Source organism: Tupaia chinensis, unplaced genomic scaffold (assembly GCF_000334495.1).
Source record: "Tupaia chinensis unplaced genomic scaffold, TupChi_1.0 Scaffold000353_2, whole genome shotgun sequence".
In the NCBI taxonomy this organism is placed as follows: domain Eukaryota; kingdom Metazoa; phylum Chordata; class Mammalia; order Scandentia; family Tupaiidae; genus Tupaia; species Tupaia belangeri.
Genome location: NW_006159848.1, coordinates 152,835 through 173,815, shown reverse-complemented (window position 1 = coordinate 173,815; position 20,981 = coordinate 152,835). Strand labels below are relative to the sequence as shown.

At 35.6% G+C, this 20,981-nt stretch overlaps 1 long non-coding RNA gene across 1 annotated transcript in view; it reads right to left on the bottom strand.

Annotated features, from left to right (window-relative positions):
• Positions 1–20,981, bottom strand: part of LOC106735283 (uncharacterized) — a 157,427-nt gene that overhangs the window by 83,490 nt on the left and 52,956 nt on the right. The window contains exon 2 of the long non-coding RNA XR_001370652.2: positions 700–893. This is a non-coding gene — a long non-coding RNA (uncharacterized LOC106735283). The remainder of the gene's footprint in view (positions 1–699; positions 894–20,981) is intronic.

Genomic DNA, 20,981 nt, shown 5'->3' with positions numbered 1-20,981 from the left:
GGCTCAAAATAATTCACTGTCTAATTAAATTCAAATTCATTTGTTTAGCATTTATTGACTACATATTATGTGATATATAATATATCTAGCTTTGAACTTATAAACAGTAAAGGTAATACAGCTCCTGACTTAAAGAAACTCACAGCATTATAGATACTTAGGAACTTCGAAAACTTTGTAGAAAAATAGAATTAAAATATAAGCTTATCTTGAAATCACTGAATAGATTTTTTTTTTTGTAATACGCATTTTCCATGAAATGTTTGAAGACCTCTTGTATGTATACATGTACCCATGTGTTTGTACATGTATTTGGTGAGGGGGTAGGAGCGAGGGGCCAGGTAGATTTTCAAGAGTCAGAATCAATTGTAAGAATCTGGGGGATATAGTATAAAGGGAGAACATTTAGTGAAAATACAATTTCGTTGAGAATAATGATTAAACCTGAAATGGCTGGTAGCAGTTTTGAAACAATAACAAAGGTGGCATGACAAGAATGGATCCTCGAAAGGGAAGGACTAGCTTAGAATCACAGAGATAGAAGAGAGAAGGCACCTATGTCCCCATGATAGCTGAAAACAGGACATGGAGAAGAACTGGAAAGACGAAGGTCAGCTGGACAGTGTGAATCTCTGCATTATTACGTATCAAATCATCAACACATTTCTTGCTGCAATGTAGGCAGAGTATTTTCCATACCTCATTAATTTTGGCCTCCTCTCCGTGAGATGCGTTGGCCAGTAGAGGCAGAGGCAAATTTCAAATATAAGCCTTAAGAGGTACCAAGTGAGTCGCCTCGAATCTCCGGGAGTTTCTAGGAACTCTGGGCCTTGGTCACAAATTCAGATAGGTAGAACCTTTTTTTATTTTTTTTTTCCAGCCAAACTGAACACCTGTGGGAATAAGTAGTTTGAGAATAAATAAGAATCTCTTTGAGAATGGTTATTCTCTATACTACTAAATTAAAGGATGTTTTGTTATGTACCAATAGCTGAATAATATATTTCCTGGTAGCTACAAAGAGGATGTGGGGTTCACAGACACCTACAGTGCCTCACACTGGCTTTGAGACAGGCTAATGGATAACAAAGAAACTCGTAAAGAAAGCTGGGTACAAAGTGAGTTTTATTATCAAATAGCAAAATAGTGCATAAACACTTACCTGTGGTCACTTGAAAGATAGAACAAATACATAATGAATTGGGCAAGGAAGTTCGAATAGAATTTTAAAAGCAGGAGATGAATGCTACTGGCTACACTTGGCGAGATATACAGGAGGTGGGTGCATCCAGAAAAGAGCTGAACAGTTTGAGTCCAGAAGGAATGGAGGGATAGATGTTACAGGATTGAAAAGAAAAGCATAGTCATCACAGCATAGTTGCAGGAAAAAGTAAAGAATCCGGAGCAGTAGAAAAGGACAGAATGCCCTCTGTTAAGATCACTAAATAAATTCAAGTGGTCTCTAGGACCTTCTTTGAAATGGACTGAAGAGTCATCAGAAAGTAAGCACAGGGGTGTGGTCCTATAGAAGTTTGATATGTAGGGACCAGTACATGCTGTAATGGTTACCCTGCTGGACTCCCACAGAGTTGACCTCATTTAAACCCCAACCTGGCAGCTTAAAATTCACAAAGTGTGTGTGTGTGCATGCATGCCAAAGATCCTGTGAGGAGAATGGAGGAGAAGGTATTGCAGCATGGCCATCCCCCCGGGGTGATTTCTCATTTTCTGTTTTTCTTTGTCTCTCTGGTGAGCATTGCTTTATTATTATTAAAAAAAAAAAAAGAAAAAAGAAAAAAGAAAGAAATCTGATATGTTAAAAAAAAAAGAACCATGATTATATCTAAAGAGGAAGAACAGCATGCCTAAAAATATTTTTAAAAAGAAAGGAAAGAAAAATACACGAGAAAAGAAAAGGACAACTTCTAGTTCTGGCTCTTAGCTCTCGGAATTCAATGGAATCAAATATACAAGAAATCTACAATTTTAAAGCTATACTAGCAAAGCCTCTGCCAGCTGGAATAAACGAAACATTTAAATGTAAAAATGTCTCTACAGGCAAGAAACAATCTGGGAAAGCTGCTTAGCCACAAAGAAGTACTGCTTAAAAGCAGTTGAGGATGACTATGGATTAAGGAGAAACTCCAGAGGGTAGTAGCACAGAGAGGGGTAGAGATCAGTGGAAGAGTAGTCACTTCCAGAGAGCAAATCTACAGTATAATACAGGAACATCTTCTTACTTCAAGGTAGGGGTGTCTGGTAACATCTTCTCAGTAGAAATTTAGAGTTCTTGGAAACTGTAACTACATCTGCCTCTTTAGCTCTCTTATAGAGATATCCATCCTTGTTTTGCCATTGCAAAATGGTTGTGTAGGAAGTAGATTACTTGTCTTTTTAGTTCACAAGTCTTCAAATCAAAAGGATTGCACGTGGACATGTTGAAGACAATAAGATTGTTGTCATGTCTGATGCTGCTGTAACAGATAAGTCTATTAGAGATTTTGGAATATGCGTGCATGTTTTGCATGCCAAAGGAGATGTAAGTATTTGTGAAGAAAAGGATAGACTAATTGTTAGCGATTGCTTAGCAAATATTCACTCCTCTCTATCTCCCATGTGAGCAATGTACCTTTCAAATTTACTAACCTTGATTTTGCCATGAGGCCTGTTTTGGTCAGTTGACATGGTAATGGGAATCATAAAATGCAAGATCTAGTCATAGACCATAAGAGCCTTTTAATATTTTTGTGGACTCCTCTTGTAAATTCTGACCTTTGTGAAGAGAAAAACATAGCACAGATAGCTCTGTACTTCTAGTTTAGACTCTGAGGCATGTGGAACAGAACAGCCCCTGGTATCCCATACATAATCAGCCTTTCCAATTAATCCTTAGAGCTACTCGAGATGAGACCTATAGACCTACAAGCATGAGGATAAGTGCATATTGGTACCTACTACTGTGTTTTGTGGAGTGTTTTGTTATGTAGCAATAGCTGACTGTTATCGACAGAAAATATAACCCTATGAGAAACAATGGACAACACCTGCTGAGAGTAGTAAGAAAAGTGATGTGAGGAGTAATATGACTGGACGACTGAATTATTTTTAAAGTAGTTATGAGAAATCGCAGAGAGGTAAGAAGGCACATAGAAAAAGGACTCTAGGGGGGTATAGGAAACACGTTTTCTTCTTTCTCTTTCTCACAGTGGGAGAAATCTGTTCCTTGCTTACCAAGTAGTTCCCCAAAATAAATCCTTCCTTTATCCTATGCTTTCTTGCCCTTTTAGAAATCTTATTATATTTATTTCTTCACTCTCATAGATCTTCAAATTCTCCCTTTCCTAATTACAAGCCTATTTAAATTTCCACTTTTAAAAAAATGTTACAGACTGAAATGCTGGGTAGAAAACAAGAGCATCAATGAAAAAGAAAGAATTACACTTTTGGGAACCAGCAGTTAGCGTAATGGCTATGTCGCTGGACTCCCATGTAGTCGACCGCAGTTCGTGTCCCGGACCCGGTGGCTTAAAACTCACGCTGTCTGTCTGGCGAGCGCACGCGCCCTACAGTGAAAATCTCTCCAAAAAAAAAAAGAATTACACTTTTAAAGCAATCACAGATTTGGAATTTATAACATATATATATATGTGTATATATATATATATATACACATATATATATATATTAGAGAGGATTTTTAACACGCCAGACAGAGAGACAGAAAGCAAGAAATCACCCCCCAGGGGGGATGGCCACACCACAATCCCTTCTCCTCTATTCTCCTCTCGGGATCTTGAGCACGCAGGCACACGCGCCTGGCGTGGGTTTTAAGCCACCGGGCCGGGACGCAAAACGCGGTTGACTACGTGGGAATCCAGCGACATAGCCATTATGCTAACTGCTGGTCCCCTAACTTTAAAATATTTTCAGAAGAGCAGCTTAGATGCTTGAAATTTTGAAGAGACCTAAGGTTTTTGTAAAAGGGCCAACTTTTAAATACCATTATCATGATAGAAGGTGTGTTACTCTCCAGTAAAGAGATTCATTAGTGTTAACCAACAACTTCATGCTTTTTTAAATGTATAAACTGTAGATCTTTATTTTTTTCCTTTATTTTTCTTAATTTTCCACCTAGTTCTCACAATAAATAGACTAGTACACTAATATTACTGCTCTCATCTTAAATTACAACCTGCCAAGACGACTGACAGAGTAAAATTCAGAAGTAAAATTTGTCAATGTCTCTTGAATTTCTAGTTCATTCTTGAGTACTACTTGGTGTTTTTCATGTCACTCCAATTATTCTAATAAAGTTGGACATTCCCCAATCCTTTCTGATCACCAAAGTGTTCCTTTCCAGATTCTATCTACCTTAAAATCTCAATAGCATTTAGAATGATTGGCTTTATTTCCTCTTTCAACTAGTTTTCCTTGGTTTCTATAACCTGACATTGCCCATTGCCCGTCTTTTGTTACCAATTCTTTAGGTTCTTTTATGTACAGCTCATATCCTGATGCTTTAACCCACGCAGATACTGTTGGTTTTTATTTTTCTTCTGATTTACCTACCCTACATTCTTTACCACAGCAATCCATACTTGTGCTTGACTCTGAAACCCTGAACTATGTTTTTGTTTTTCCCTTTTCTATACTTCTCAATTCTCCTCACTTTATCCACTGTAGTTAATATTTATTTACGGTTTTATGAAAATTTTTTGTGTATTGTTTCCCACTTGTATTGAAATCATATATCCTTTAAAACAATGCATATGTTTATTAAGGTTAAGTGCATCTTCTTCATTTTCTAATCCTCAAGATTAGAAATTGTAGTTTCTTGGGTAAAAATGATAAGCAGGGGCTAGCAGGTGGTGTTGTGGTTAAGGTACTGGATTTCTACACGGCAGACTGTGGTTCAAGTTCTGACCTGACAGCTCGAAAATCACACTGGGCATGTGAGCCTGTGTGCTCAAAATCCTAAGAGAATGGAACAGAAGGGATTGTGGCATGGCCATCCCTCCTGGGGTGGTGGTAGTGGAGGGTGATTTCTTACTTTTCTCTCTCTCTCTCTTTGGCAAGTGCGTGTGCCCTATGGAAAAAAACAAATAAACAAACAAAAAACTAAAGAGAGAGAGAGAAAATGAAAAATCATCCCTCAGGAAGGATGGTCATGCTTCAATGCCTTCTCCTCCATTCTTCTCCATTCTCTTCTAGGGTTGTTAGGCACCCAAGCACGTGTCCAGCATGTGCACTACCCGTAGGCCTGGAGGTATATAATTTTTTTCTTCTTTTGGAGAGGTTTTGTAGGGTGCGTGCGCTCACCAGAAAGACAGAGAGAGACAGAGAGATAGAAAGCGAGAAATCACCACCCAGGGGGGATGGCCACACCGCAATCTCTTCTCTCCTCTCGGGATCTTGGGCACACACGCACATGTGCCTGGCGTGAGTTTAAGCCACCGGGTCCAGGACTCAAACTGCGGTTGACTACATGGAAGTCCAGCGACATAGCCATTACGCTAACTGCTGGTCCCCAGGTATATTTTTAACAATATGTTATCTGGTCTCAAGAAAGTAAAGCATGTGAATACATTGTTTTCTTATTTACTTATTCTAATAATTGTTACAATGTAATTCATGTAATTTTCCAGTACATGAATACAACCTGTAGTACAATTTGCAATGACTAAATTAGGGTAATTAGTATAGGCATCATCTAAGCCATTTGTAACATTATATGCAATAAGTTAACCACTTTCTCCCCATCCTATTTTATAACACTAGACATTGTTCTCTGCAACTTTATTTCCTTAATCAATATCTCATATCCCTCAATCCTTCCCAGTAGCCAGTTCTCAATCTTTATAAGGATACCTTGTTTTCTAAACAATGGCATCATACATAGCATTTGTTTATCTCATATGCCTTCCCCAGAAAGACAATATATCTCTGAGAGTTTGGAACAGCTTTTTAGCATTATTTATTGATAACAGTCATATTGAAAATTTGCATAGGATTTTCATGAGATCCTCTCAGAGACTGGCATTTATACTGGTTTGTGGCAGGATTAGATACATGACTTCAACACACAAGAGACGCCTGCTGAGCCTGGATGTTGACCTTATGGTTCTGAAGCACTGTGTACACTTCGAAGGTTCTTTATATGAGAAAAGATTGTCACAGCCTCCTGGAAAGAGAATAGAAAGCTGCCCCTGGCCTCTCTGTTCCTAGATGTAAGGCTTTGACTATTATTTAGCTATCTTTGACTGTCACTCACATTCTTCATGTAATTCCATCGCTATACTGTGTTCTGTTATTTCACTCAAACATAGCTTTGAAAGCACCATTATTTTGGGTCCTATGAGAATTTTGAAGCACCTGAACTCTTTCTTCTGCAATAGTGCATACACTATGTTAGCATTAAGGTACAACATCTAAACATCTAATCTAAAAAAGATAATTCTGATGGCAATTAGTTTATCACAGGCTTAAGCCCACTTTATGAAAAATGTCGATCATTTTACAGAAAAAAAATTCCATGTGAATTCAAATGTAAATAGGCTAATTACATTAATTGTTTTTTACTGTTAAGCTATAGTAAAAATGATCTCTGTCTTGATCATTTTCTCTGTCTCTCGTCTTCTGGCAAGTACATGTGCCATGCAGCAAAAACCTCTTAAAAAAACCACTAAAATGAAAACTTTGTTTCTTAAAATTAAAAAATGCATTAAAGAAATAACTATTTAATGACTGCAGTAAGCTATATAGCCCCAGCTAGGTGCTACTTTATAGTATGTTTGTTCTACTCACAGAGGTTTATGCCTAAAGTCAGATATGTTCATAGATAGGTATCTATCAGCTGCACTTGCTATTGAAAGTATTTAGATTAATTAAGATTTTTTTGGAATCAATAAAATGTGAAAAAAGAAAAGGCATGGAAAGCAAGTGTAGATACCAGTGACAGTGTGGAAGGAGGATGGGAAATGGCAGAGGGTGAGAGGTAGGGAATCAAGAGGGAAGGAAGAAACAAGAAGTGGAAAATTGTCGATAATAACACATATGATAAGATCCTTGATTGTGCCAATATACGGTGTATTCTGGATGGAAAATCTCATTTTGTATACTGTAATGATGTACAGTGAATGAATTTAAACAAATAAATTTAAAATAGAATTTAAAAGAATGAATGAAAAGATATAAAGTATCAATAGAAAAATACAGAAAAAATAATCAATGGAAATTACAGAACTTAGAAATATATTTGAAAATTTTAAACAAGTGCCTTTACCCATTTCTCCCTATATAATGAGAAAACTATAGCATTTCTGTCTACTTTACAATCTTGATGCACACAATAAACTGTTAATGACGATCACAAATATGATGCTGTTGAGTGAACTAAAAGGCATGTTTACATTTACATTTTACATACATCACCTATGCTGCCCTGTCCTTACCATATCCCACCCCCTTCCTAAATGGCGTTTTTCTTTAAGTGACAGGATAACATGTCTGTGGATAAAATAATGCTCTCCCCCTAATATGAGCCTAAACTAGTGGGAATCAAGATGGCCATAATAATGACCTCTGGAAAACCTCAAACCTCCCTGTGATGTTATTAGCACACTAAATGATGTACCTACCAGGAGAGTTTTCAATAGCCAGGACTACCACTGGAAGAACCCTTAACAGGAGAAAAAGGAGGATTTTGGAATTCCATGAAGTTCTCACCTTTTTCTAGGAAAAACTGAATATATGTCCCCTCTGTTATCCTATCCCTTTTCCTCATTACAACTGTATTTTCAGCTTCCCAGCTCAAGAAGCATAAGAAATTGATTTGCCATTGTGTCTCCTGCTTCTCCATTTCTTGACCATTAAATAAATCTTGTGCCACTGACACGGAGTTTTAGTTTTGTAAGTTGGCCCCATGATGTTGAACAGTAAAAGATTCCATCTTTAGCAATACATTGAAAATTGGTAACACAGAAATAACTTAAGCACACAATAGATACGGACAAATAATTAGAATTTTATCACTAGTCTATGTTAAAATATAATTATTTATTAATTTGAAAATCCACATCTTCTTTAAAAAATTATGATTTGGTGAAATACAGGTATGTGTGTATATATATGTATATGCAAATGTGTGTATGTATATATACGGCAAATAACTTGGGAGCTGGAAAGGTATAATATGAATAATTTTATATCTACCTGTGTAATTTAACAAATTACTTATTAATGAGGATGATTTCTGTAAGATTAGAACTTGCTAAGTGGAAAGAACATAGTTTTACTGATGAATCAGAGGCCTTGCTATTGGATCAATATTTATTGATTAAACAATTTATAAAAGTATCAATTATATAATTAAATTAATAAACACTAACCATTTCTGGAGCTTTTTCTCACATTACTAAAATGTTCTGCTTTCTGTAATACATTGACTTCACTTCTGTTTAAATCAGTGGTCTCATCAAATCAGGAGCCCTTTGCATGTTATCAAATTTCTCTAGTATAGTGTCCTTTTTATTACTTTATTTAATTTTATTTATTCATTCATTTACTTTAATTTGAACACACACACACAGAGGAAGAGAGAGAGAGAGAGAGAAACTATGTATGGTCAGCCATATGAGAGTGTCCAGCACCTTAACCACCATGCCCCATGCCACCTGCTGATCCCTATCTAGTATAGTGTCTTATAAACCCTGACATGCCACCATGAGATAATGAAATGAGGGAATGCTTCAGATATCACTTATCACAGAATGTAAATATGTATAATAGAGAATCTTTGTCTTTTAAAAGCCCTAGTTGTCCTAATGTTTTCATATTGTCATATGATCACTTTATTTTTATTGACATTATCTGCACTAAGAAGTTATAACAAAGTTCAGGGATTCCTTGAATGTAGAAATCTCATGATTTTATTACCAGCTGTTTTAGCTACAAGTTTGCAACATTTAACTATGTTGCAGTTGTAATGTGGTTTAAAGAGGAAAAGGTATTCCTCTGTTTGTGTCCTTAGTAGTGTTTCCAGAAAGGATTGATATGCAAGTCTGAGTAGTCAAAATGTAGATGATCATTCTCAATGTGGACAGGCATAACCCAATAAACTGGTGATGATGGCCAGAGGATTTTAGAATACTGCTGTGTGGACTACAACGTTAGGCATAGCAGGCTCAAAGCTACTCAAAGCAACTCCTAAACACGTGGGGACAATGTTATTATGATTGTGACAATGTGTCACTATCTACACATTTTAGAGATTTATTGGACTATTGGAAAAGTCATGCATATTTTTCTATGTAAAAATGCATCATGATATTTTTCTTGTGTTAACAAGCATTTATTCAATTCTTATTTCTAGAAGGCAACGTCACAAATTAAAATAAAAAAAAAACAGGAAAATGAAATATACATTGTATAATCCTACTTAAATATTTTCAGGTAACTATTTGTTTTGCCAAATAGGAAAACTTTTAAATGATGATTTATGTATATCAATGTTAATTTAGCACAACATGTTTAAAACCATTACTCGTGACATGTTTTATTTAAAATGAACAAATAAATTTAGACAAGTAAACTTAAAGTTCAGGGTTAGAAAATATTTTAAATGTGTTCTGAAGGGACAGTGTTGGAGAAGATACCACACATCTTTAGCACAGTGGTGGATCACCTCATGACGAGTCTGGGTCACTTGAAGGAATAAACCTAGGATACTGCTTTTGTACTTTTCTTCACCAAAGAACAGCTTCCAGGCATAATTGGGGAATTTGAAATGATGGTGTTTGCTAAAACCTGTGGTGAAAATGACTATGTTTCACTGAGGACTTTTTGTTTGTTTGTTTGGGTTGTTATTAGTAATTCCAGTTCTTTTCTTTCACTTACTTGCTTTCAAAAGATTTCTTTTTTTCCCACTGAACTACCAAGCAAAACTTTCTGCTTTGGTTAATTCAGCTCACAATTTGTATTTATAAGCATTTTATCTTTTGAGATACTCAGATCTCCCAAGGTTCACTCAGCATCATGCCCATAGCCCTTTAATATGTAATGTGCAGTTTCTTTTATCTTGCGAAATACTGAAGAGTCACATTCAGCTTCTATGTAAAGTGCACTGTCATGTCATTGAAGTCAGTTAAGTGACTTAGTCTCTCTGCTTGTAAACTATCAGAGCATACATGTCCAGCGTCAGGAAACTTACAGAATTTTATCTCTAAAAATGGATTATTTCCCCCCATCTGTTCAAAGTGTTAGTCAGTTATAATCTCAATACAATAATAGGTAATGTATATTCTACAGAAGAAATACTTTTTATAAGTTAAATGTCCACAGTTTTCAGCCATGATGCTAGCCTACAATAAAGGTTATTAACATAAGAAGTAATCCACTGTAAGGGAAAAAAAAGAAACTTTAAAATAAAGGAGTTACTATCATGAAATGTTATGCACAACAATTAAATCAATCAAAGGAATAAAACCTAACCTTACAGAAGTACAGATATATGATGGTAACATTTTTCAAAGGTAACTAAAATTTGAGAAGTCTTTTTTATTTCCTTTACATAAGACATGGCTTACATTGTAAGGCAGTTGATTTATATATGTGAGAGTATTCATACAGCAATGTGGAAAGTGTACTTGAGTTTAAGTGAGATCTATAAAATGAAGATTTTTACCTGTAATGATTAGCTTTGGTGTCAACTTGACAAGACCAAAAGAACACCTAGTGTTGGTGTTCTTGGTTGTATTCATGGTAGTGTTTGCATAAAGGATTAAGATGCGAGTCTGAGTAGGCTAGATGCAGAAGATCATTCTCAATGTGGGCATGATCCAATAAACCAGTGATGATGGCCCAAGAATTTTGGAAGACTACTATGTGGACTTCGACATTAGGCATAGCAAGCTCAAAGCTACTCAAAGCAGCTCTCAAACATGTGGAAACAATGCTATTCTGGTTGTGATAATGTGCCATTTACTTTATATCTAAAGACAAATAATTTTATCTAACACTCCTGATTTATATTTTATGTCTCTAGCTAAAAATTATCTGGCATTTATGGTAAGCTAATGATTCAAAATTTAGGGCCTTTTTTCTATGATACCAAGAATTTTAAAAATTTTAAAAATAGGTGGGATTCCTTAGCATTTACTTCTTTTAGGAGTAGGTGACTTACTGTATGTACATTATGAAATTGACCTTTGGGGCAACTGTTGGTGTTATTTTTATTGACTCAGTTTCCACTCAGTGTGTTTGTGCTCCTCCATTCATTCGTGACTTCTTGTAAACTCTTCCATTCTTAATTCTAACCCCTGCTCTTTGTTTACTTATTTCACTCTTCTTTTAAAATTTTCTTTTTTTCTTTTCTCCTGCTTTTTGCCATCACCTATCTCTTTGATTCTTTTTTAGTTTGTGTCTAATGCCTATATTTTGGCTGAAGGGTTCATTAAGTAGCCTGTGGGTTTGTAGGTACCTGGTACAGTCAATCAGAAACTTGTAAGTAAGGTGGAGAAGAAGTGATCTCCTAAGCTAGTGATTACAATAAAACAAAAGAATAAAATCAGAGAGAAATAATAACATAATAGTGAAAAAAAGGGAAATAGTGAATAAAATTATTAAGGATAAAAAGCTCTCATTTAATTTCTCTTAATAAATATATTAACTGTCTCCTAAGAAACAGAAAATACTATCGATTGAGAATATAATTAGACATTGCCAAAGAATAGCTCACAGTATAAAATCCAAGACCTTAGGCATATTATTTTAGGCATAACCCATTGTCTCTTCAACATATGGTTTTACGGTTTTTTTCTTATCTATCATAATTACCTGATTAGTCACAATTTATATCTTGATCTAGTTTTTATACTCAAATCTCTTCAAAGTTTACCCTGGCAGAGCTACAATAAGCCTATCAAGGAAAAATGATTCTTTCAGCTGAAATAGCAGAAACATTACCCCAAGGACAAAGGAAGTAACGGCCAGTGGGAAATGAGCTTACTATACACAAGATACCCAGAGGAACAGCTATTCTGAAACTGATAGCAGTGGAAATTATTGGTGCTACTATGTGGAAGGCAGAACTATGAATAGATTAGTAGAGATATCAGATGAGATGAACAACTACTTGGCTCTTATGATTTTGATAATTTTTCTGTAAACTGCTTTCTGTTTATTAAATTTTACATAAGCTTATTTACACACTCAAGAGTAGATTTTAGTTTCAAATATATTTTTGTACACCATTGTGATTACTTAATATATGACATTATTTTCATTATAATCATCTCATCAAAGTACCTTCACATTTGAAGGCGTTAAATTGAATATGAATTCTCTGTTCATAATTTCCTCAACATTTCAGTACCTAAATTCTAGATATTATTTAATTAAATAATAGCTCTTTAATTTGGAAGTGATATTAAACATATGAATTATTTCATTTAAAGGGGTTAAATATCTCTCTGTCAATTCTGTTCTCGTAAACAGAATATTTTTGCCTATTTTTTTATGTCAGCTAATGACAATATGAGCTATCTAGTACTCAAGCTGAAATCTTTAGAATCACCTATCACTTCTCTCACTGAGTCAACTCCCATTTCAACATTTCAATATTATGAAAGTTCTACTTCCTAAATGTCTTTCAAATTCATTTCAGTTGAAAATTTAATGTTGAATTTCCTTGACCTATATAATAAAGCCCATGTCCTTAGTAATACTCTCAAAGTTCTTTCCTGTCTTCTCCTACCTTCCCAGCTTGTCACATCTACTTTGACCCCACAGTGAACAAGTAACCATCCCACACTCTGTGCACTAGACACGTTTGTCAGTTAATTAAAGTGCACTTTAGAAGTTCTGTGCCAATGTTTGTGCTTGCAACGTCCTGCAACAGCTATTCCCCATGGTTTTAGCTGTCAGAATATTAGCCCCCTCACCCCCCATGTTTGGGTCTCTTTCAAAAAGTTTCCTGAGATGATACCCAGCCCCTGCCAATACTTTGTGATTGGGACATCTACCATACAATAAAAGAGCGTATAGGATGAACAAAGGCCAACTAGTATAGGACGACAGAAAGGACGAGGTAGGGAAAAGAACAGGGAAAGTGTGCAGAATAAATGTTGCCTTCCTGGTGAATTGCACTTCCCTCAAAGTAATGAGTCATTCTCAAGAAATAATAAAGTTGAATGAAGAATGAGCTCAGTTCATACCATTTTTAAAGTTTTGATATTGTTTTTTATAGAGATCATTGAAGACTGGCATGTAGTTGTAAAAAATGATACAGAAAGAGCCTTTACTCAGTTTCACCCAATAGCAACTTTATGAAAAACTCCAGTACAATTTCACTACCAGAATATTGACACTTAAAAGATCTACGGATTTTTGTTCACATTTAACCAGTTTAACTTACATTCATTTGTGGGCGCATATGTGCATGTGTCTGTATTAAGTTCTACTCTTTTTTTTTTAAGAATTTTTGCTATAAGGGGTGTGTGATCACCACAGAGACAGAGAGAGAGAAAGCGAGGGGATGACCATGCCACAGACCCTTCTCCTCCATTCTCCTCTTGGGATCTTGGGCACACACGCACACTTGCCCATGGTGATTTTGAAGCTGCCAGGTTTGGATTCGAAAAGCAGTCTACTACGTGGGAGTCCAGCGATGTAACAATTATATCATCTGCTGGTCCCAGTTCTACCCAATTTTAACACATGTGTAGATTTTGATATTCACAACTACTGTCAATATACAGCATAGTTCCATAACCACAAGGAGCTTTCATGTTGCCCTTTCTTACCGCATCAACTTCCCTCCCAGTCCATTTCCATTTTTAAACTCTGGCAACCATTAATCTGTTCTCCATTTCTATAATAACATCACTTCCAAATATTATATAAATCGAATCATAAAGTATGTAATCTTTTTGAATCAGCTTTTCTTCACTCAGTATTACCTGGCTATTTATCTAAACTGTGTGTATCAATAATCTTTTTTTTTTTTTATTGCTGATATGTATTGTCACACTTTGTTTAATCCACTTATCGATGAAGAACATCTGGACTATTTCCAGTTTGGGGCTTATACAAATAAAGCTAACATTAATAGTCATGTACAATTTTTGTGTCCACATAAATTTTAATTTCTCTAGGATAGATGATTAAGACAATGACTGGACCATAGTATATTTGCATTTTAGTTATATTAAAAACTGCAGAATTGTTTTCTGAATTGCTTGTAACATTTACTTACCACTATTAATGTATGAATGGTCCAGTTTCTCTGCATCTTCACCAGCACTTTTTTATTGTTTTATTTATTTATTTATTTATTTTGCCATTCTGGTAGGTATGTAGTAATATCTAATTGTGCTTTAATTTGCATTTCTCTAGTGACTAATGATGTGCAACAAATGTCCATCTGTTTATTTACCATTTCTATATGATCTTCAGTAAGATGTCTATTTATGTCTTTAGCCTATTTTCTAGTTGGATTGTTTTGGGTACATATATTTTTTCTTTTGAATTCTGAGAGTTCTTTATATATTCTAAAAACTTATTCTTAGTTAGAGATGTGGTTTGAAAATAGAGTCTCCAAGACTGCAGTCTGTCATTTTGTTCGCTTAACAGGGTCTGTTACATTGAAAAGTTTTTAATTTGGATGAAGTCCAAATTTATCTATTTTTCCTTCTGGCAATCATGCCTTCAGATCAAGAGTACTTTGCCTAGCTCTAGGTGCCAATATTTTCTCCCATGTTAATATCTATTAGTTTTTAATGTCTTACATTTTACACTTTAGTCCATTTTGGATTGATTATTGCATTCAGATGCAATATTTAGGATAGTGTTTTGTTTTTCTTTTTTTCTTCCCCTATCCATAGATTACCAATTGCTCCAATGCAAATGTGTTGAAATAATGTTGATTTTAATCAAATCAAATTGTTCCATGGAATAGCTTTTTGCACCATAGTAAAAAATCAGTTGAGAATATTCATTAGTTTAAGTTCTAGGTTCTCTGTTTTATTCCACTAACCTGATTATTACTCCTCTAAGTCACAGTGCCTTAACCACTATAGCTATAGTCAAACTTAATTCTAGGTAGAGTGATTGCTCTTTATGGTTCTTTGCCATAATTGTTGTACCTCTTCTAAGATCTGTGATTACATGTATTTTAGAAAAAGTTTATATTTACATAAACGTTGCTGGAATATTGATAAGATTTGTTTTAAACTGCAGACCGATTTGGGAAGAATTAATACTTTTGTTATAAAGAATGTTCTCATGCATAAGGGTGTATGTGCCTGTTGAAGAGACAAAAAGAGGGAAAGTGAGAAAGCACCGCCAGGAGACGGCCTCTCTGTTCCATACTCCCCCTAGGAGCCTCATCATGTACACCCCCAGAGCCCTTCCCAAGCTTCCAGGTCTGAAACTCTAATCATGCAACCAGCTACGGTCCAGTCACCTCAACAATCAGGCCACCATCTAACCTAAACCCAGGATATCTGTGGAGAGCAGCCAGTCTCAGAACATGTAATGAAAACATGTGGCCTGTAGACACATGCAGAAAGGCGCTTCTGTAAGCTACTCTAGCAGGGCTATTAAAAAGCATCTATATACAAAAACAGTATCTACCTGCTGTCAATGGTTATCTTCCTGTTGTTGTTGATACCCAATATCCTGATACTGCCCAGGGCTAAGGAAACTCACATACGTTTATCAAATTGTCCCCATGAAAAGATCAGAGAAATTATTTGACACCAGTCATTTTCACATCTTCAGATGATTTACATCCTAAACCAACTGGCTTTACATTCCAATTTCTCCTCCCTTATTCTCTTTACATTCCACTTTTTTTCTTCCCCATTCCCTTTGCATCCCATTTTCCCCTTCCCCTTTTTCTGCCCTCTAAAAGAATAAACCTGAGGCCAGTTCTGGTCACAATTTCTCCATCAGAAAAACTGTGCCCACCAATCCTCGCTTTTCTATACTTGTGTGTCTTTGTATGTTTGTTATTGAGTCTATTTCTAATCCACGGCCTTCCCCACTCAGAAAATGTGTTCATGCCAAGCTGGTCCCAGCAGATATCTTTCTATTACTTTAGGTCTTTTTTTGATTTAATCATTTATTTTTATAATTCTTAGCATATGTGTATTTGCTCCCTACCTTGAAGAAAAATGATTTTCACTACTATGATGTTAGTGGTAGGTTTTTATAGATTTTTTTTTTAAATATCAAGTCAAGATACTTTCCCCTTATCCATAACTTGCAGAAGAGCATTTTTCTGAACAAGGTTTGGATTTTGTCAAATGCTTTTTCTGCACTCCTGCCATAATGTAATTTTTCTTCTTTAGACTACTGATATGGTGAATTTATCGAGTGATTTTGAATGGTGAACCAGATATACTTAGCTAGAAAAATCTCATTTGGTCAAGGTATATAATTCTTTTTTATACTGCTGGATTCAATTTATGATAACTTTTTGAGAATTTTGTCTCTAAATTCATGAGACATATTAAGCTGTAGTTTTCTATTTTTTGTACTGTCTTTTTCTGATTTGGGTATCAGGGTAGTATTAGTTTCTTGAAATTAATTGTAACAAATTCTCTCTTCTAATATTCTCCAAAAATATTGTGTGGAATTTTGTTAATTCTTCTTAAATATTTGGTAGAATTTTGCAGAGAAATGATCTGGGCTTGGAGATTTCTTCCCCAGAAGCTTTTAAAAGAGAAATTCAATTTCTTTAATCATTATAAAACCACTCAGATTAGCCATTTCATCTTTGTTCAGTTTCAGTAACTTGTGGTTTTAAAGGAATTACTTCATTTCAAATAAGTTGCTGAATTTATCAATGTAAAGTTCTTTGTAGTACTTTTTTATTCTCTTAAGAACGGCAAGCTCTATAGTGATATCTCTTAGGCAGGATTTTAATTTTCCAGTAAGATATGTACTATTTTATGCCTGTATTATCATCATTATCCTAGTTTTTAAAACATGTAACTGGGGACATGAATGGGTAAAACAATGATCTGAAGTTCACGTTGAATGTAGCAGAGGGAGTATATTTTGGTCTGAGAGAGGCAGGTCTGGAGTCTGTGTTGTTTCTGACTTTTTTCCTAGACACTCTTCTCTGTTCTAGGCTGTATTTCTAAATGGTTGAAGTCATTGAATCCTCACCACCCTGTCCATTTTGCAGATTAAGTCTAAGATTACATTACACATGCAAGATGTAGTTTGAAGACACGATTTGAAAGTTCAGAAAAATTCACCAACTTCTCCACAGTCACGCAAAGAGCTAGGATTTGATGGTAGGATTTGGTTTCTAAAATCAGAAATCTTTTTCACTAACTACTAATAAATGGATTTATTTAGTTATAAAACTTCCTAATTGGCTAATAAACAGGCATCTGCCTGCTTCAGAAGTCTCTTAGTAAAAACAATGCTTCTCTCTCTGAAAGGAAAAGTTGCATGGTGGTTAAGACAATGGATAGTCCCACATGGCCGACCACAGTTCAAGTCCTGGACCTGGTGGCTTACTTTCTCACTTTCTCCCTCTCTTTCTCTGTGTCTCTCTATAGTCAAATTAAAATAAATGAATGAGTAAATTAAAAATGAAATAAATAATTCTTAAAAAACAGAAATGTAAAGTTGGTATTCTATACTCTGCTGCCAACACAGGGAAATATTCTTCAAACTATTATCATAAAAAATTTTATATCTTCTAAATGAATTCTTCCCTTGTTATAGCCTTGTGCTATAAACAAACACATGTCAAACACCATTCTGCATTCTCTTGATTTCTTCAACTTTAGAAAAGCATGTTAAATGGTAGTTAGCCCCTCATGGAAGCAATACCCATTCCTCGCCCTATTAGTGCAGCAAGTAATGCTAATGGAAGTGATTAGGAAATAACAAAAGGGGAGAGCTGGTAGTTCTTTCTTCCTGTAGAAAAGGTGAGTTTAGTAATTACCTTGCATGCCTCATTTAGCAGACTGGCCAGAGGACCAGAAAAGTTTTATTCAGGAGGTTTCACTTGGTGAGGGTAGAGGTGCCTCTACGAAGGGCCTTCTGTTCAGTTCTTGTATTTTATATGCTATACTAGTCCCACTTCTGCCATTCCAAATTATCTCAATAATTCACATGTGTTTCGAAAGGCAAGTTCTTTCCACTGTGTCTTTTTTAAAATCACTAATCCCACGCTTTCAAATTCCTTTCAGTACACTTTTCTTTGAACTTGTCATAAGTCCGTGTAACATCTTTTTCTTCAATTTGCTGCACTTAGGAAATGGGGAGAATTAGTACACTCTGAGTGACAATCTTCCAAACTTAGACACACTCTAAGGTGTCCCAGAATTCGTACAGGCTTTGATCAACGACTTTGGAAACCTTAAAGAGGGATGCTTATAGAAATTTCGGATATAGAAATTTCATAGTAAGACTATATATGGTAATATCTTTGACTGGACTAATATACAATGTATTCAAGCTGGAAAATCCATTTTGTATGCTCTAAAGATGTACAGTGATGTAATATTAAAAAAAAGAAAAAAGAATGACTATAAATCACTGATTCTTAACATTTTACTTGTTCTTATTGATTCTGAGTGAAGGTTATTTAATTTTGAAAGATAGATTTGAATTTGACAGAAAAAATAAGTAAGAGCTTAACTGCCTTTATTTCCTAGTAAAATAGACTACTACTTTTTACTTTAAAAATGAAGTGATAAAACCCAGCCCCAGTAGAATGCACTAAATTCTGGGCAGACTGAGGTCACATAGGTTTGATTCCAAGTTTACATGAAAAAGCCTATGCTGTGGCATATACCTGTAGTCAGAAGATTAAAACAGAGAGACTCTGAGCCAAAAACAACACACACACACATACACAAAACTAAGTCATAGATTCCATAGTTGGTATAGAAAACTATGACCCAATTTTGCATTTTCTCCTCAAAACATAAATAATTCTAAGATGAGCACATAAGATGTGGCCTCTGGTTGAGCGAACACGTGTGTCATAGAAGCCATGAGGCAAGTCTTCTAAAAGACACTCAGCAGTGCATGGCTCATGCACGCAGGCATCCCTGTGATCTCATGTTTTCTTCTTTAACATAAGACAGAAGTTTCTTTAGGTTGGATGTATTCATCTGGTCAGGTGACCATCTAGATTCAAAGCTGAGCAAATACACTGTGCTTCTGAAATAGAACCTATGTTTAGTGGACTTGCTTTCTACTTTCAGAAACTGAAGAGAAAATAATTATATGGGAGATGCACATCAGAAAACAGAACTGTATTAAGAAGGTAAATTGCAGAGATTGGGATCAGTTTTCCACAAATATTTGAGAACAAGTGTTTAGATATATACTTCTTAAAATTTTGACAGAAGGCACATTCATTTGCCCGAGACAGAGAAAGAGAAAGAGAGAGTTAGACAGAAAGCACCCTGCTATGAGGGATGACCATGGCTCAATCCCTTCTCCTCCATTTCTCTTTCTCCCTCCTTTTGGGATTTTAGGCACACATGGTCAATGTGTTTTTCAAGTCCCCAGGTCTGGGCCCCAAACCATGCAATTAGCCATGTGGGATCCAGCAGCCTTAACCACCACACCACTGGATGGCCCTAGAAAGCACACTGTTTTTTGTTTTTTGTTTTTTCTTTTTCTATTTAGTATCATTTTATCGTATGCCTTTTCTTTATCATATGATGCACACTTTTTCAGAAAACTCTTTTTTTTGTTTAACTATGGAACGACATTTTCTAATAAAGTAATAACACATCAAGGCATTCTTTTTTTTTTTAAGGCATTCTTAAAAGTAGTGAACTGACATATTATTTATAAAAACACATAGAACATGCTGGCCATTCAAGAAACTTCTATTCTTTGAAGTACAATGTATCTTGTCATAATTAATCACTTAATTACCATAACGTCTATTGTTTAAGAATTATTTTAACTTTATTTATTTATTTGTTTGTTTTAATTTGACCAGAGAGGGTCAGTGAGAAGAGAGAGTGTTAGAGAGAGAGAGAGAGAAAAGGAAAATGAGAAAGCAAGCTGCCAGGCCCAGGACTTGAACCACAGTCAGTCATCCTTAACCACCATGCCATCTGCTGGCTCTAATTACCATACATTCTTATAGAATAGAATTACTTTTATAGATAAAACTACTGGAAAATTAAGTGAACAGTCTTATCTTTGTAACAACTTATGAAAATTAAGAAATCAGACCATGGGCTCAGCTGCAGGGGTGCAGGCAATCGGGCACCCGGCACAGTACTGGGGCATCATGAGAGATGTGGATTCTGATCCCAAACCAACCAGAATGTGGTGGACATATATGCCCAGCCACACCGATGACCCTGGCTGTTTGAGAGGCTGGGGGAAGAGGTGTACCATGGCCAAGATTCTGTCAAAGTACTTGTCTTTTGCCTCCTTTCTGTCTTCTCTCTTTATTTCATGAAAACAATAAGAATGGGTTTTGTGTTTTCCATTCTCTCAAGTAACACTGAAAGTTTTTCTTTCCTATAGTCAATTTAACAATGTATCTAGACACTCTTTGTCAATTCCATGGATTATAAGGATTGATGTTTTGTTCACTCTTAAGGATATATATATTTTTTGAAGAGGTAAAAGTGGATTCTTGTCTCCAGAGACTTTACAATGTAGGTGAACAGACATATGAAAAAATACGTGTGGTGTGTGAGCTGGACAGCAGGACAGTGGTAAAGCAATACTCTGCAAGGCTGACTCACATGGGAAGATTGGGAGTTCATGTCCAGAGACCTCCCTGAACATGCTGGGAGCACTCAAGCCCATGATTACATCTAGAGGAAGTTAGGGTAGGTCTAAACATGAACACTCTTGGGATCGTCTGTCTCTGTGTGCACCTCTCTTTCTCTCTTGCTCATAGAAAATAAAGGGAAATAAACAAAAAACGTCATTGTAGTGCAAATGAGATTACCTGGTCACTGTGAAAGAGCGGA